Source organism: Gymnoscopelus braueri (assembly GCF_963280865.1).
Source record: "Gymnoscopelus braueri genome assembly, chromosome: 23".
In the NCBI taxonomy this organism is placed as follows: domain Eukaryota; kingdom Metazoa; phylum Chordata; class Actinopteri; order Myctophiformes; family Myctophidae; genus Gymnoscopelus; species Gymnoscopelus braueri.
In genome coordinates, this window is record NC_137625.1 from 6,649,063 (window position 1) to 6,666,147 (window position 17,085).

At 42.0% G+C, this 17,085-nt stretch overlaps 1 protein-coding gene across 4 annotated transcripts in view; it reads left to right on the forward strand.

Annotated features, from left to right (window-relative positions):
* LOC308080091 (plexin-B2-like) overlaps positions 1-17,085 on the forward strand; it is a 259,483-nt gene that overhangs the window by 88,766 nt on the left and 153,632 nt on the right. For all 4 annotated transcript variants that reach the window (XM_080421826.1, XM_080421828.1, XM_080421827.1 and 1 more), the window contains one exon: positions 1,735-1,788. The gene's annotated coding sequence lies outside the window, so the exon portion shown is untranslated. The remainder of the gene's footprint in view (positions 1-1,734; positions 1,789-17,085) is intronic.

Sequence of the window (17,085 nt, forward strand, 5' to 3'; positions counted from 1 at the left end):
AGTACAGACCCCCTGGGGGACCCAGGTCAACAAGGTATATAGGGTTTAAGTCGTTGAAGATGGAGGTGGTCCCCAGGTGCTGGAGAATGGAAGCCCCCGGCCGTTCTTGTAAATGTAAATGTTCTGAATAAAATAGTTTTTAATTGCCTAATTTAAATGAAGGTTAAATAAACATCAGGTCTTAATTGGCTATGGCTGCTGCATGATAAACTGATGAAACACGTTGCAGAATGTTAGACGTGATGTCAGTTCAGCTGTCAATTCCTAGTAAAAAAACAGAAAACGGCAATGCCCACAGTGGATCAAATTGGTTTGTATGTTGGCTGAATAGTCACAGCCAATGTGAAATGTTTACAATGTTTGGAGCATTTTAGTGCTGAAACAAATGTCATAAAGTGTGCTGGAGTGTGTTGCCAGTAACTTTGTTGGAATGCGCTGTGATCATTGGGGACACATATGAACTCTGTGACTCTCTATTGGTTTACGTTTCTGTCAGTCACTGTGAGTGTGGCACTTCATTGGTTTACATGTACGTCAATCACTATGAGTAGGAACTCAAAATACCCTCGCAATTGTTCTCAGTGTGTGAGAGAGACACACACACACACACACACACACACACACACACACACACACACACACACACACAGCGAACTAGCATTGAAGCACATTGACCACTCTCTCTCTCTTTCTCAATCTGTCTGTCTGTTTGTTTCTGCACCCCCTACTCTCCATCCCTCTTTTGCTCTGTCCGTCTGTCTGTTTGTCTGTCTCTCTGTCTCTCTGTCTCTGTCTCTCTCTCTCTCTCTCTCTCTCTCTCTCTCTCTCTCTCTCTCTCTCTCTCTCTCTCTCTCTCTCTCTCTCTCTCAGAGTAATGATTCTAAATGACTTGTCAGTGTTGAATAAACCAGTGATATGGGGAGTTGGACTCTTGCCAGGAGCTTGTGTGAATGAGGGGAAAATGAGGGAAAGTTTTCAAGAGCATTTTTCTGAACAACTGCAGGGCCAGGCTGCACGAGATAAGACAAAAAGCATGCGAACATATCTTAGCGACTTTTAAAAGGGACATATTATCAGCAATGCAACACAGAGTAGTGGATAAATGGAACATGGAGCGATGAAAAATTCATAGATGTGACCAAGAAAGGGACTGTTTTCTGTAACCAATTCCAAGAAGATGTTCAGTTCGGCATTCAATGTAAAAGGCAGTCATTAGAAACAGAGCCTTAGGAAGCCCCAGTGGCTAGGAACTAGGAAGTACTTCGATTTTTTTACTTAAAAGTAGCAATACCACAGCGTAGAATTGCTCTGTTACAAGTAGACGTGGCTTTACTTGTAATATTAAAATAATTACTTGAGTAAAAGTAAAGAAAGTATTGTACCAAAAGTGAAGGTATACTCATTTTATGCAGTGTCCTATTTCACACATTAAAGTGGTATGCTCTACCTGCGCAAAAGCAGTGAAAATAGCAGAATTGCAAGCTCACAACGCTTTGTGAGCTTTGCTATTTTCACTATTATTTAAAATGTTGGACAGTGAAAGTGGTTAAGTGTGTGCATGGGTTTTATAAATATTCAACCAATGAAAGAGCTTGTGACTAAATAATAACTACATTGGCTGCAATGGAACACAGGCTCTCCTTTTATACCATTTCCTGAAAAGTAACAGTTTTTGACGTACGAATGTTTCCACCTGACGATTTATAGTTGCATTTCTCTTGTGTTTTTGTTTAGGTGAGGAGTGTGGTAATCCAGCTCAACAGAACACAACACCTCCACTCTAGAAAGGTAAGATTACACAGATTTATCTAATCTATTTCTCTTCCTCTCTCCTCTTGTTAAAAATGTAACGGGGGAGGGGGGGGGGGGGGGCACATTTCTTCTATAAATCGGGCGGAATGAAGACTCTCTGGCCTGTGCGTTCTATCGCTCGTATATAAAGGTCCTCGTAAAACCAGTTCATTAAACTGGAGGTGCTGTGTCAACACAAATCCAATGCAGACCCATTAGCTGTTTTGGCCCTGTAAACTCTCTCTATCTCTCTCTCTCTCCCCCTCTCTCTCTCACTCACACTCACTCACACACACACACAAATAGCAGATCTACTGCACGACACGTTGTGTGCTTGTAGATCAGCTATTTTCCGGTGCGCGACACCGGCGCACGATTAAGTATAAATCAGGCTCTAACCGCTAAATCTAGACCTCAAAATGCCTAATCCTGAACCCCAACCTGAATCTTTTGCTACTCGTAAGCCTAACACCCCAAATATGTTTTTTCTTTTTACTATAAAACAACCATCTCTCTTGTACAGGAAAATTGTCTTCACAATGTCTGTTACTCAAATTTTACCATACTTGTGGGGACATTTGGCTCACAAGTATACTAACACTGGCACACACACACACACACACACACACACACACTCACTCACTCACTCACACACACACACACACACACACACACACACACACACACACACACTCACTCACTCACTCACTCACTCACTCACTCACTCACTCACTCACTCACTCACTCACTCACTCACTCACTCACTCACTCACTCACTCACTCACTCACTCACTCACTCACTCACTCACACACACACACACACACACACACACTACTGTTGCAGGAAGTTGTTGACACGTCGTAAGGGGATGTGACCTTTAACCTTTTGAGGAAGTGTTTCATCCCGTGCCAGCTAAGGATACATGTTCATCTGGAGACTGGGGGGACAACATGGGGCGCGGGGACCCCCGGGGGGTCCTGGAGGGAGTTCCAGGGGCTCCCCAGCTAAAATAGTGATAGTTTAAGAACCAAATCAGGTCTGTAACTTTCAAGAGTTAAAGCATAATTTGTAACTTTGCGGTGGTGTTTACCTGCGGAAAGTAAACATTGCCGTCTCGCTGTATTGTGGTGTTTTAACCGTTTCTTTTGGTAGCCCCAAAATGTCCCCGTCTACCAAAACAAACAGTGTAAACACCACAATACAGCGAGAGGGCAGTGTGTTTCTGCAGGTAAACACCACCACACTACTCCAGTGGCTGATGACTGCTGGTAGGAGAGAGGGAAATGATTGGTAAAGCAATGTATTGTTTTGTCTTGTAAACACAGGCCAAAGTTGCATAATATACCTTTAAAGTAACACTGGGGTACTGTGTACATGTGTGTTCCCAGAGATAACTAGAAATACAACATCATGGTTGTAAGCCTGCGCCAACCAGGTACTGTTTACATCTTTGTATGTCCACACTCAAGGAATTGAATGAACACGTTTCCAGTAGGGTTGCGATTCTGGGTGCAGGTACATAATTCTACTAAAGAGTGCATTCTTATTACCTGATTTATTAGGCCTATATACTATTAGTGCAAACAATGTAAACGTAGTATCTTAACTCATTCCCTGCCTAGAACGACTAAAACGACTTTTGTCCTTTAAGCCCCCTCTGCCAAGAACGACTAAAACGACTTTTAATTTTTTCAAATTTTTTTTTTTCTTATTTATTTATTTATTTTTTAACCCAAAGACCAAGGAGATATGATTTGTTGAAGATCTAGACTCCCATCCACTTCCTTGTTAACTTAAAACTTAAACATTTTGTATCTCGGCTCCTGAGTACTTTTTTTTTTTAATTAAAAATCTCTGGCAGTGGGCAAACGCAAAAAAATAAAGTTCTGGCAGTGAATCTTAACATTGTTCCAACCTGTTGACCCTGTTCCAACCTGAAAAGCGTCCCCAGAAAACACAGATTGTAGCGCAGCATATTGAAACAATCGTTCACTTTGTGATACAATCAGAATCAGGTTTATTGTCACATCACAGGTTTACAAGGTAAAAAAGTGGGTGAAATTCATTTTTGTACATCATTCCCATCGCAACGTTAATTCCATAGAAAGAAGAGGGGGGGGGGAGAAGAAGAGGGGTGGGGGGCAAGTGGGAAGGAGATCAAAACAAGAGAACAACAGAAGGCCAGACAAGTTATCTACATATTACAAGCATCCGGTTAGGGTTAAATGGCCGCCATCTTGGATTTTCAGGTGGCTAACGGGCTTTTCTGAAAAAGTAGGTCCTAGGCATTATTCATGGCAAATTTTGTGCTTGGAAATATTGACTTAAGAATCTAGACTGCTGAACTATTGAATCTGCAGCCTTCGTCATCACAACAGGCTTTTTCAGCTATGAAACCGATTTTGACCGATATTGGATAATTTTTTTAAGGCCGATATTGCCGAGGCCGATATGATTACCGATTAATCGTGCTTCCCTTGTTCTACCTCCATATTAAGCTGTGTCTTTGCAGTGTTTTTGCTGTTTGGCTGTGTTTTGTTTGCGTTCAGAGTTCACAGAGCAGCTTGCGGTGGTACACGTTGAGAGCTGGTATGTTTTTGATAAACATGTCACATGACTTCACGTCACATGATCTTAACTGGCTTTGAGTCACTGGTGGATAAACGTACAGGAACGCTGTGACCGTACACTTGTAAAACTCGTGGGTGTGGGTGTAACCAAATGGACCCCTACTACGGGTCCATTTGGTTACATTTTGTACACTGTCAAGAGTTAAAAATGGATACTGAGGGTTTCACTGTGTAGACGACCACAGCAAGACCGGCATGTTGAGAACAAGAGAGGAAATGGGAACCGAACTTAATTGGTCCTTTGTGAGCGCAAGGGCTATTTTGATTGCCTCCGTGTGTGTGTTTGTGTGTGTGTACTTGTATTACTATACTTATGAGGGACATTTCCCTCTCTAGTATGTTGTGTATGGTTGAAAATGACTTTTTAGAGTTAGGCTTGTGGTTAGTAACAGGATTCAACATTCAGAGGTTAGGTTTAGGGGTTGGGGTTAGAGTTGTGCCTGATTTATACTTGGTTGTGTGACAGGGTCGCGCACCGAAAATAGCCAATCTACAGTCTCAATCTCACAATGCATTGCAGGCAGAGCAATGCGTCCTGAGCTTGTAGATCTGCTATTTTAGGCTGTAGGGTTTCGGGTCAATATGGCAAAAAGACGGTTAAAGAGCCATTCATAAAATCGCTGTCCTACACTGTTGATGTCCTCGCAAGTATAGTAATACAATGTGTGTGTGTGTGAGGCTGTGCTGTGTTGTTTTTAATAAGCAGATGTGTGTGGGTCAGTGAAGTCGTGTCCCCACCAGGCTTTTATGTGATAAACCATTGTGTCCCCGAGGCGTGGCTGCAACACAGCTGCTGCTGACGCAACCGTCCCCGAGTGTCTCTCACACACACACATACACACACACACGTGAGCGAACACGCATTTTTATCTACATTATCTCTCCGTGGGGACGTCAAAGACATTGTGTCGTTAAAATAAATGTTTGTTGCCATTTGCAACCCTAACCCCTGAACATAAACCTAACCTCTATACATGCCTGATCCTAACCCTGACCTCAACCTCAAATCTCTTTTAGTAATTGCAGCCTTAGCCCCTAAAAATGTTTCTTAGCCGTTAAAATGGTCTTCATAAGGTCAAGTTCTTCTGCTGTTACTATCCTTATGGGGTATTTTAGTCCCATGTGTGGGTAGTCAAACAAACACGCTCGCGCGCGTGTCTGTGTGCGTGTCTGTGTGCGTGTCTGTGTGCGTGTCTGTGTGCGTGTGCGTGTGTGTGTGTTTTATATTTGTGAGTACCAGATGGGTAGAAAAACTAAAAAGACAAAATACAGTATGTACACATAGCATATCCACCCGGTACAGTGTATATGTACATGAGGTTAGACATAAGGTGCATAAGGAGAAATAGACCATGGTCCTCACAAGACAAATTGTTGTTCTTTAAGATTAAATATGACATTTAGAGTTAGGTTTACAAGAAAAGATTCAGGTTGGGGTTAGGATCAGACATTTAGAGGTTAGGTTTAGGGCCTGTGGTTGGAGTTATTAAATAGCCGACCTACAAGCTCACAACGTGACGCGTTATGAGCTTGTAGATCGGCTATGTTTCATCTATTTCCGGATATTTTCGATGCTCTCCTAAAATGTTGGATGTCCTCACAAGTAGAGTAATACAAATCTTGTTTGTATTATGCATGTGCACAAACTGAACAACGCTGTTTGCTAATAGATTTGTCAACAACACATGGTGTGTGTGTGTGTGTGTGTGTGTGTGTGTGTGTGTGTGTGTGTGTGTGTGTGTGTGTGTGTGTGTGTGTGAGCGCGTTCGCCTGCCTGCCTGGCACAGGTATAATTTTTCTCCTTATCTATCACATTACAGCCAATAGGATGAAGCTGCAAATTAATGTGTTTATAATGACACACACACACACACACACACACACACACGGCTTGCAGGGTGTATTTAGGGGTGATACTCATTAACTACATGGGGGGGGACCAGCAGTCGTTTGCAAGAGTGTCGAAGCAAACTAGGCATGCCATCTGTTTGTTTGTGTGTGTGTGTGTGTGTGTGCGCACTTGCAGATGAAGGGGTTCAAGGAGATGGCACAATAGTGTGCCAGGGTGTGTACAGAGCTTGTGTTTGAGTGGGTGCGCCCCAAACTTGACAGTTATTATGTTGCGTTAATGTGGCCATGACATCTGTCTGTGTGTATGTGTGTGTGTGTGGTTTGTACTAAGTTTGTATGATGATTAGTAAATGGAACAACCTCCTGATAATGGTCTGCATTTATTTAGCTCCTTTATACAAAGGCTGTTACAATGTGCATTACATTAAAACACATTAACCCATTCACACGCACGCACGTACGCGCACACGCACACACATTCACCCATTCACAAACACATTCACCCACAGCAGAGGCCACCATTCAAGGCACCAACGTTCTGGTCAGGAGCAGTCAGTCAGGGTTTCAGTGTCTTGCTGAAGGACACTTTGACATGAAGCCAGGAGGGACACAGGGGTTGAACCGGATTCCTATAACGGCCGCTCTACCTACAGAGCCACTGCCACGCCATGATATGACATAATCTGTCATTCTTATTCACTCTTTTATCCCATTAAGACCCGATATTACAAATGCCTTCTAAATATACATATAACAGTATAGTTCTCGCACTTTCAAGATTTTTAAAAAATGATCAAAAATAGCAGATATACAAGCTCGCAGCACGGCACAAAGTGACACGCTGAGAGCTTGTATATCTGCTATTTTTGAATAGCCAACGCAAAAATCTAAAATGACCCGGTTTTCCCGGTTTTAATGGGTTAAAACTTCCTTCCTCATATCTATCCTTCCTTCCTTCCTGCCTTCCTTCTTTCCTTGTGCAAGGGGAGAATTAAATGAGTCTCATTGAAATTCCTGGACAAAGTCCTTCTGCTCTACGTAACGTGCACAGAATAGAGTTTAAATCTGCATGCACACATGATGAATTGCCCTGCGTCTGTCTGATTAGTGGTTTAGAATTCAGATTGAGACATTTTATAGTTTTTAACTTGTTTTGGTGAGTTTCAGCGGCTGTAACTTTTCCAGTTCGATGCCCTTGTGACCTATAACACACATAACTCCACGGAATGTCCTTTTCTGTCTTTTTATGGGAAAGAGGTTGTTAGAATTCACAATGAGTAGAATTTGAATTTTTCACTAAGCTGACACACAGACAAACTCAAAAACATGCACAGACAAACTCAAAAACGTGGACATGCATCTCTATTCACATTTCTTTCTCCTCTGGGAAATGTGTAAGTACAGGAAAGCGTTGGTTTGAACTGCAGAGGAAGTAAGTGTGTGTGTGTGTGTGTGTGCGTGTGCGTGTGCATGCTTGCATCTCAGAGGGGAGCTGCAGCTGTGAATGCGAGCTCAAGTATGTAAACTCCGCCTGCACACTCAGAAGGCACGCACACACACACATGCACACATGCACGCACGCACACCCGCTTCATGGTAGACAGACGGGTGATAATGTCAGCGACAATTCACTTCCTGTCGTAGAAAATGGAGTCAATTGGCAAACGGGAGAAGAAGACATCACAAGGAACTTCTGTTTGGAAGGAATGTAAAACACAAGCGTCGATAATGGTGTCTGCGACGTAACTGTGTCACAAGACGAGGCGAACGCAGTTTCTCAGGCGAGTGCCGAAAGAAAATCCTTAATTCCGACTGTTTTCATTATAACTCGATGAGGACAATTTGGCTGAGAGAGTCGATAAGCCCTCTAAAAGTCTCTTTTCTTTGTCCTTAAGAAAGTCGTTACCTTACTTATAGTTTGGAGAATAGTTGTGTTTCTTTTCAACCTCTAAAGAGAAATCAATATCAATTCTCATTAAAGGTTCTGGGGAAGGCACTTTGAAGTCAGTAAAGATGAAGTCAGCTTTGTATTAATTGGAGGAGGCTCCTAAAGTGTTTTTTGAAAGGGCCCCTGGGGGTCTCCAGGCACCGTTCAAATCAGGTAGTTGGCCTCGCTCACATCATGTAGTGTCTGCTGGACTCCTGCTGTTAAACGCCAATCAAACCTCAGTGGAAGCTGAACGCAGCCTAGAACGCGGCACTGTGAAAGAGCCGAGCCAATTATATTATCCACTAACCCATTTAGACCTGCTGCCACCTATACGTTGTTATACCTTTGAATCCGGGAGCCACCTCTGTGTCTCATTAGTTGTTGCTATACATATAGCAACATCATGTTGTATAATTTTTTTTAGTAAGAATTTGAACATTTTCAGAAATCTTAGGTTAGGTTTTAGAAGGCGTTTTTAGAATCGGCCTCAGGTCTAAATGGGCTAAACCACTGTAGAAATGTGCCATGTCCACTTGTTCAGTTTCCATCGAAATATTGATTTAACCCATTAAGACCTGAGGCGATTCTTAAAAATGTTTTCTAAATCCTAACAGTTTTTTGAGGAAAAAAAAAAAAAAAAAAAAAAACGTTTCAAGATTTTTCAGAAATAGCAGATCTACAAGCTCATAGCACGGCACTCGGTGCCGCGCTATGAGCTTGTATATCTGCTATTTTTGAATAGCCCAAAGAAATCTAAAGTGACACAGATGCGTTCCAGGTCGTAATGGGTTAATAATATTGTTTCAATTTTTGTTTTTGTCTGTATTTTTAAACTTTCAATAGGTTGTTATCTTTTTATTTTTTTGTATTTAGTTGTATGTCTTGTCCTTTTCTTTTTGACTTTATTTCCATGTGGTGTTTAGACTGGTGTCTAGTCCTTGTTTTGTCTTGGTGAAAGTCTTGTTTAATAGTTGCCAGCTTTGCTGCTCCGTTTTGATCACTTTCACCACTGTCTGTCTTTCTGGTAAACTTTGTAAACTTGAAAACTTCAATAGACAGATTGTGGGAAAAAAAAGAAAAGAAAAAGTACTGGGAGCTGATGGTAGGTGTTGATTGATTGATTGATTGATTGATTGAATATTTTATTAGGCAAAAAATTTAAACAGCACAATTACATTTAACCAAAAACCGTCCGGACCGTTTTTGGAAAAAAATATTTAAAAAAAAAAGCACCAGGAGATATCATTTTTCGAAGATTTAGACTCCAATCCACTTCCTGGTTAACTTATGACTTCAAAAGCCTGTATCTCGGCTCCTGTGTACTTTTTTTTATTATTATGTATTTTTTACTATTTTCGACTATTTTCAACCAGCTGCAACTATGGAACGGATTACCTAATGTTTTAGATTTTTTCCCCCCCGATTGTACGAGACCCCTGTGTGTGTAATGAGGGGATCACCGTGAGGACGGTGATCACTGAAAATATTTTGTGACTACTTGAAAAAGGTTCAAAAATGGTTAAAAATCCAGGCACTGACTGTACCCTGTTTTAAAAAAAACCTGGCACTCAATGTGTTATAAGACTTTGTCTAAAAGGTCCGTCCGGCGGTCTTGTTTCCATTGGGGTCCTTGGTTTTCAATTCATAGACAAATGTGTTGCCCTCCACCACAGCAATCCAGCTCCCAGGGGGTCTAGGGCTTTGAAAAGGGGATAGACTCCCATGGCTTCTCTTTCCAGTAAATACGCCCATATGAAACACTTTACAATATGGGGGGGGGGGGGTATTGTTATTATTACAATGCATAAGAATATAACGCGATAACGTTTTCAGTTGTGAAAAAATCCCCATAGTTCCGTAGTTCAAGTCATATCATAACCTCATAACCGCACTATCTATCAGGATCAACAGCGTACACGCTGTTTATTGCACAACCCTAACCTCCAGTCTGTCCTGGCTATCCTTCACCCTAAATGTAGGGGTTGGGGGGGGGGGGGGGATTAGCTAATAGCTAATGAGGCCTCAGGGAAGAATATCAATTCCTTGAGGAAATGGATTCACGGTTCCCTGCTGATGGTTCCATTGGCGTGTCAAGGCCAGACTCGTTTGAATATTTTTGAATTATTCCGTCTATATTCTGAATGAATACATTATTCTATATTATCCTATATTGTATTGAATATTGTATGAGGAGACTGCACGGTTCCCGGCCCGGAAATTCAGTACAATGGAGGAACTTGAAGGTAAGGATGGACGATGGAGGGATAACTGTGAAATGGATGGATAGATAGAATGTATTGTCAGGTTGATTGATGGATTGGTAGAAAGATGTATGTATGGATGTATGGACGGGCTAATTAAATACCGCGGAAGGTTACAATGGGCAGATATCCACGGAGAGATATACACTGTACTCTACGTCGAGAAACAGACACCTGGATGAATGCAGAAACGAGCGCCAGGGACGAACGGACGGAGTTACAGGGCGATATGGAGATATGCACACGCTCGCAGTCATATTTAACCCATTAAGAACCCCGGGAACGCATCTGTGTCATTTTAAGATTTCCTTTGGCTATTCAAAAATAGCAGATCTACAAGCTCGAAGCGCGGCACTCTTGTGAGCTTGTAGATCTGCTATTTTTTGAAAAGTCGTGAAAATGTGTGCAAATATTTGAATATATATTTTTTTAAAGCGAACATTTTAACTCAAACTTTGCTTCCGGGGATTCTGCATCTTCTAAAACCTAACAGTTTTTTGAAAGAAATTCAAATTATGTTGCTATAATATCGGTGGTCCTCTAACTTTTTTCATGTCAAGGACCCCCAAAATGATATGTATTTGGCCGCGGACCCCCATCTCAAAATGTGTTGTTCCAGGGTTCCCCCAGAAGCAAAGATTTGAGTAAAAAAAAATCGCCTTAAAAAAATTATATATATACATATTCAAAGATTTGCACCCATTTTCACGATTTTTCAAAAGATAGCCAAAGAAATCTAAAATGACACAAATGCGTTCCCGGTCTTAATGGGTTAATAAAAGCCTTGAATCTATCAGAATTAGTGTGTGTGTGTGTGTGTGTGTGTGTGTGTGTGTGTGTGTGTGTGTGTGTGTGTGTGTGTGTGTGTGTGTGTGTGTGTGTGTGTGTGTGTGTGTGTGTGTGTGTGTGTGTGTGTGTGTGTGTGTGTGTGTGTGTGTGTGTGTGTGTGTGTGTGTGTGTGTGTGTGTGTGTGTACACAGGAGCGGCGTGTGCGCCACCACTGAACGCTCCTAGGTGTCTATAAAAGCCTGATTTATACTTTATCGCAAGGCGGTGTCGCACGCTCCGAAAGTAGCGGACCTGCAAGCCCACACTCGCGCCGCGTTGTGGGCTTGTAGGTCTGCTACTTTCATCGCGCGGCACCCTCGCACGGCGGAGCGTAGACGAGACTTTTAATATGTGCTGATGCTGTGTGTTTCTGTATGGCCCCGGACGTGGCGGCACACTTGTTTCGGAGCTGAAGATGGGGACTCGCTATTGAACACGGGCTGAATGCAGGGCGGATGAAAGCCCACACTGATAATAGCTTTTTCATTACGTCCTTAGCCAGGCTTGTCATTTCATTTTCTACCAGCCAGAGAGAGAGACAGAGAGAGAGAGAGAGGGGGCAGGAGAGATTCAGATTTTCGCCGGGTACTCGTTCTATCGTGACGTGAGCTTCTGAGTGTAATTCCTGAAAGATTTCTTTTTTTTATTCTTTTTTTACAGGGTTTCTGTTGTATCAGACTGTACTGAGAGAGAGAGAGAGAGAGAGAGTGGTGTACATTTGTAGAAAAAGGGCGTGCCGTGTCCTACGTTTTTAGTTAACAGCTATTTAAGCTGCAATCAATTACTTGTTAAGTGAATAAAATGTTATTTAGAACAATCAGTATGGTGTTTTCTTTCGGGAGCATAGCTGAATGGGTAGAGAGGCCGCCTGGGGAAACGGAAGGTCCCTGGGTTCGATTCCCGGCCCCGGCAATGTGTCGAGGTGTCCCTGAGCAAGACGCTTGGCAAGACTTGATCCCCTCCTGTGATCAAGTCTGACCACTTGGGTCAACAATCAGCTGGGTGAAGCTGAAAACGGAATTTCCCCCACGGGGATCGAATGGGTCTAATTATTTATGGTTGAGTAATGAGTAACTTTAATATAATGTATTACAAACGCAACAGCAGTGGTTGTAGTGGGTCTCCCTGCTCTTCTGTTGAGAAGTATATCCTGGGGTCAGGTAGGGCCACTACTACTACTGGTTGTGTTACTGCATGAAAAGCACCACGGGTCACAACGCAACCCGTTGTGAGCTTGTAGCTCTGCTATTTTCACTATGTTTTTTTTATTTAACTTAGAATTAGGAATAAAATGTTATTAGTATAGTTTCACATTTAATGACATGCTGAAAATCGGGAAACCAGGTTGAAAGTGAAAAAAAAAACATGACATGATTCTCATGTGGTTAGTTTGTTTTTCTCTGCGCCCCTCCCCACGCTGACGTCTGAAAATAGACACAGCACCCCCCAGCCCACCAGTAGCCCACCTACACACTCCAGCCAAGTTTACAACATGGGGTGTAATTGGTTCCCATGTTTCCCTCAGGCTCAATTAGTCTGGGGTTAAGTTGCGCTGAGTCAGCTCTGTCGCCGAGGTTCGGCCCCGGATCCCTACACCCATGGGGACTGTGTCAAAGAAACTGGATTGCGCAAGTGGGATACATTTCGTCACTGTCGGGCAGAAACCTTGTATCTCCATATTTCTTTGCTGTCGGGCAGAAACCGATTATCGACATATTTTTTTTTGTAATTTAATGCCCTACTTGATCATCCTACATCGTCACACAGCATCAAAAGATCTACAAGCTCGCAATGCGTTTTGAGCTCATATTTTGAATCCCGAAAAGTAACATGTTTGGACATTTCCACCCGACAGAGACGATTTGCAACTTTTAATGTTTTTAATTTTTTGTCTTTTTTCCCCGTAAATTAGTGCCCTACATCGTTGTACAAGAGTGTCTCACTAAAGTCTACAAGGTCACAAGTTACAACGCATCGCATTGCAACTCTTTGTGAACTTGTAGATCGGCTAATTTAGCTGTAAGTGTGTGGGTTTTTATAAAGATTTAACCAATGAAAATTATTAACAAGAGCTTATGACTAAATAATAACTACATTGGATCCATTTCCTTAAAAGTAACGGTTTTGGACATACTGTACAAGGTTTCCACCTGACAGCAAAAAAAAACGAACAAAAAAAGAGGAAATAACGTCCTTGTCTTTTGGTCGGGGAAAGAGGCATCGGTCAGCGTGGCTTTGCAACAGCGGCTCCCGCTAGAGCGAGTAATCAAGTTGCAATTGTGGACAAATGATTCGGAAGATTGAGAATTAAAGGACGTAATTGTGTTCTTCACGGCCGCGTGGCTAAACGGGGTAATGGTGCTTGTTTTAAGGAGGCCGGCTGGTTTGTGGAGCAAAGCAAGCGGAACCCAAGCCACTCGTTAAGTCCTGGAGTCTCTCTGTGTGAAAATGTGATTCATGGTGTTTTCTTCCTCCTCGCTGTCCGTTGTGATGAGATGGTTTTCTTATTTATTTATCCCATTCAATCCGGGGACGCAACTCTGTCATTTTAAGGTTTCTTTGGCTATTCAAAAATAGCAGATACACAAGCTCATAGCGCGGCACCGAGTGCCGCGCTATGAGCTTGTAGATCTGCTATTTTTTTGAAAAATCATGAAAATTTGTGCAAATATTTGAATCTTTCTTTTTTTTAAGCGGACATTTGTGACTCAAATCTTTGCTTCTGGGGGTCCCCGGAACTAAATATTTTACAAATGTAAGCTTTAAAAATATATATATTCCAAGATTTGCACACATTTTTACGATTTTTCTAAAATAGCAGATCTACAAGCTCATAGTGCGGCACTCAGAGCTTGTAGATCTAGTATTTTTTAATAGCCAAAATGACACAAATGATGCTTTCCCGGTCTTAAAGGGTTATTTCCTCACTGCCGTGTCAGAAAAAAGAAAACGGCTCACTTGTCTCGGTTCGGGGTGATATCTCCGGCTTCCTGAAGACTCGGTGCGTCGCAGCGAGATGATGTTGATGACAGTAAAGATGAGCAAAACATATTGATGCCCTGCGGGGAAATGCACGTGTCATGGCAGCACCAGCGGTGAGAGTGAAACAGATTAGAGGTACTGTTACCATTCAGGCAGACGCGCTTTTCCTGAGCAAATTGGTGCAAATGAGAGTAATCATTGAAGGCATGAACTCTAGTCAACAAACAACAGGATACATAATCACAAAAGTGCTATCTCCAGCTTCCAGAAAACTCTGGTTTCCAGTACGTCGCAGTGAGATGTTGTTGATGACGGTAGAGATCAGTGGTGGAAAAAGTACTACTACATTTTTTAAGTAAAAGTATCAATGCTGCAATGTAGAAATACTCTGTTACAAGTAAGTGTCCGGAATTCAAAATGTACTTGAGTAAAAGTACAAAAGTATTGGTTTAGGCGTTTAGCAGACACGCTTTTCCGGAGCAAATCGGTGCAAATGAGAGTAAGCAGAGAAAGCATGAACTCTATAGTCAACAAACAACAGGATAGATAGTCACAAAGGTAGAGTACAAAGAGAACAATGTCATATCAGGTTACAGGTAAGAGTCAAGTCAACTATCTGCTTTGATATGAGTGCATACAGCTACAGTATATGTGCATGTGCAGTCTATCAATACAGTATATTATGAATGAATGTACAGACTATCAACAATTAATATAAAAATAGAGATGAGTGTAGTCTAGCCACATTGAATATATGATTATCAGACCTTCATCTGTGATTCACATACAGTATGTACAATCTATTTAACAGTATACTTTATGGATGAGAGAGACAAAGAGATAGAGAAAGAAAGAAAGAAATAGAGTGTATACAGCAAGAAATAAGTAAAAAAGTTGAGTTTGCGATGGATGAAAGATAGAATTGTAGAATAGAATTGTCCTGGATATGTAAGATGTATTGTTTTCATTTCGGCTCTGATACACCCCATGTTTTCTCTGCCTTAATTACTCCCCCCCTCTCTCCTCACCTAACCCCCCTCCTTCAAAACTTTCTCCTCTCATTTGCTTTGTTTTACAAACTGATATTGTCCGTGCTCACAACAACAACAACAAAAAGATGAACACAAAAACGTTGATTCATTTTATTTTTTGCACAATAATCTGCCGAGCGGTTTGGTTCCGTCTGAGCGGCCTTCAGCGGCGCATGCTAATACGCTACGGTACGGTCAGCGCTTCCTGCCTACCGGATCACTGCACACGCTGCCGCACACATTTCCTCTCCTCTGGTGCACTGTGTGTGTGTGTGTGTGTGTGTGCGCGCGTGTGTATTAGAACCATTTCCTTTTCTGACCCTTTGTCCCTGGAAGAGACGCTTACCATCTGACCAGCACTACTACACAGTAAGCAAAACAAAAAAAGTGTTAATTCATCCATTAGTAACTCTGAGAGCGTACACAAGTAACCAAATGGACCCAGACGGGTCAAGTTGGGAATGCGTGCACCACCAAGAGTAGCCCTTGTGCCCGTACTCTGAATACATAGCACTACCATGCGTCCAGTGGTGGGAAGTAACTACTATAAGTGCATGTACTGTACTTAAGTACAATTTTGAGGTATTTGTACTTTACTATTGTTTCTTTACGAGTATTTCCAACTTCCAATACTTTTACTTCTACTCCATTACATCTCAGAGGCAAATATCCACTACAATTATTTGAAAACTTTAGTTACTTTGTAGAATTTGAATTTGAATTGACTTTTTCTATATTGCAGTTATTGACACTTTTACTTAAGTAAAACATTTGAATTTTTCCACCACTACCAATGCGTCTGACCGAACTGAATATGGAGATACAGGGATCCCTGATGTCATAGAAAAACTGCCCCTCGGTCATCGGTGACACACTTTTTAAATTTTTTGAATAGCCAAAGAAATCTAAAATGACACAGATGCACTCCCGGGTTGAATGGTTTAAGGACCCCTGGGTGTCCCCCGGACCACCCTTTGAGAACCACGGTCACAGATAGATTATGGAACTGCAGCTTTAAAGTCTCTCTGCCTTTACATTTTCAACCTCGAGGCTCTCTTAACAGAGAAGCTTGTCCAGGATCTCTCTCCCAGTAGAGCTCACTGTGTGGGACTCGCTGCATGTTTCTGTGTGAAAAACGGCTGACTCTGCAACCAGCCTGCCTCATGTACCTGTTAGCCGTTAGCACTGTGCTGACTTATGAGATACCAGCCATTACAGCGGACATACACTATTATATGAAAATCAATGTGGTTCACGGCCCATCACATTTTACTGTGTGATTTAGTTCAGCTAAACTGAACTAAAATAGAGCCTGACCGAGGTGACGGTTCTGGGCGATATATCGGCCATCATTTGACTTTCTTTTTTTACGGCATCGGTATCGGCGAATATGCAGCCGATTTGTCATGATTTTGAACCACTTTCAACCTGTCATCCCTGTTTTCAGCACGTCATACAGGCCACCTTTTCAGGCCGCAAACCTCCAAAATAATGGAACTATGTGAACTGGGGAGTTGAGGCATTACATTTAGTTTGACTCGGTTCCACAGATAAATATTGTGAAAATAGCCGATCTACAAGCTCACAACGCATGGCGTTGTGAGCTTGTAGATCTGCTGTTTTCAAAATGTTTGCCTCTTTCTTAGATTATTTGACAATTTGGCCAATGTTTGACCAGTTTTTATAGCATGGTTTGTTGATTACTCTTGATCTTTATTATTTCTATTTTTTATTTAAAGGTTTTTTTAGCCATTAGGCATCTGGAGACCCTCCCCCCCAA